The following is a 2164-nucleotide window of genomic DNA, read 5'->3' as shown; positions in this document are numbered from 1 at the left end:
GTTCTACCGCAAGCCAGAATACCAGTAGTACCCCTGATAAAACGGACATTACCCGTGTAGTCATCCAGAGCCAAGGACCGGTGAGGATAGTTCAGACGAAAGATCTTAAGGAAGTGATTGAGGTGGAGACTTGGTTTGGGGATTCCAACCTATGGCTGGAATGGATTCAGTATACAGCTAGATCAGTAGCTAAAGAAGAAGGTTATGCCTGCGCAACAGCCAAACTTCAGTTGACAACCATCCCCTTTCTACTCGATGGAATTAATTTACCAAGGGGAATGGCCTGTATGGTAAAGCTGTTCATGAAGGCAAGGATGCCAGACAGTTGCACTGATCTGCATTATCTGTATCCTATGTGCCCATTAGATTTGTAAGTCGATTTGTAAGTCGCTCTGGATAAGAGCGTCCGCTAAATGACTTAAATGTAAATGTAAATTAGATCCAGACTTCCCCCTTTCACAGTCGCAGGAGGAGACTATTATTGTGTGGCTCGACACAACACACACGGATGGAACGTAGGGGAAGTAAGAACATGCAATAGGACAGAGAATGTTACAAATGACGAGACAATGAGGGACCTGACTGGGTGGTTGAGTTCCGAGGACTTTAGTAAGATAAAAAGGCAGAGAGCGGATGTCTGGTGGTTGTGTGGAGGTATGAAGCTGTGGCCAAACCTGCCTGCAAATTGGACTGGTATTTGTGCATTGGTACAGTTAGGCATGCCCTTCACCCTTATACAACACAAAGACCTAGTGCCAGGTGAAAGAGAGGGGAGGAGTGCTCCGTCAGGGTCCTTTGACGATAGAATTTACATTGATAGCATTGGGGTTCCAAGGGGGTGCCTGATGAGTTTAAAGCTAGGAATCAGATATGGGCTGGATTGGAATCAAAAATTTTTTGGTGGTCGACTCTCCAATAAAAATGTGGATTGGATAAATTACATTTATTATAACCAACAGCGTTTCATCAACTATACCAGAGAGGCAATTCAAGGGTTAGCAGAACAGACAGCTTTGACCACTTTGATGGTATTGCAGAATAGAATACCTTTGGATATGCTTCTGGCTGAAAAGGGTGGTGTGTGTGTGATGTTCAGATCTGAATGCTGTACTTTCATCCCTGAGAACACAGCTCCAGATGGATCAGTGACCAAGGCCCTGGCCGGTCTAAACAATTTAGCTCAGGAGATAGCAGAAAATTCAGGGGTGGACACGGCACTCACGGGATGGTTTGATAGTACGTTCGGAAAATGGAAAAAGGTTGTAATCACTGTGTTGTGGGCTGCTTTCACCTGTATGACTGTGTTGATATTATGTGGTTGTTGTTTGGTCCCTTGTGCGAGAGGTCTCATTTCCAGGGCTCTGGAAAGATCGATGACGGAGCAGATGGTGAGATACGGACCGATTCCAAGTTCAGACCAGTGGGATGACAAATACCAACTGCCGAGCCTGGCGGAGGATTCATTCAATTAGGAGGAGCCCATGTTAGACGAGACCATCTTTAATGTTTAGGAAGACTGTTTCTCTAAATGAAGGTCATAGCAAAAATCCTAATCCGAAGAGTTATGACTGGACATAGGCTTAGAACAGTCATTGATAAGTATGTAATGAAATACATGTATTTTTTTTTTTGATTTAGTTTGATTTTGTGTGACATTTCTGAATCCAATAAAAATAGATGTGTTATAGTGTATGTGAAATATTTAGCCAATAGGGTGGATTGTAATGGAAATAATATGATTAAAGGTTTGACTAAATGATTTCACCCTGAAAAGGTATAACCGAGTGATTATAAGATGAATGTACTAATGTGTGTGTGTCGGAAAAGTTGAAGCCTAATGATTTAGCAATGTAAGCAACCAGACAGCAGACAACTTGTGACCACTGTGAAACTGATAACAGGAAGAAGGTCTCCCCAACCAGGGAGGGGAGAAACCTTTAGGCTCGCAGTAGATTATGTAACATGGGGCAGGATATGATAAGCAATGTATGAGATGGAGAAGACTTGTAAATAAGCATTGACAGTGTTAACCTGTTGGGTCTAGGGGGCAGCATTTGCACGTCTGGATAAAAAAAATGTACCCGATTTAATCTGGTTACTAATCCTACCCAGTAACTAGAATATGCATATACTTATTATATATGGATAGAAAACACTCTAAAGT

This window comes from Salmo salar, unplaced genomic scaffold (genome assembly GCF_905237065.1).
Source record: "Salmo salar unplaced genomic scaffold, Ssal_v3.1, whole genome shotgun sequence".
Lineage (NCBI taxonomy): Eukaryota > Metazoa > Chordata > Actinopteri > Salmoniformes > Salmonidae > Salmo > Salmo salar.
The sequence above is the reverse complement of the archived record's forward strand: the minus strand, read 5'-3'. Positions refer to the sequence as shown.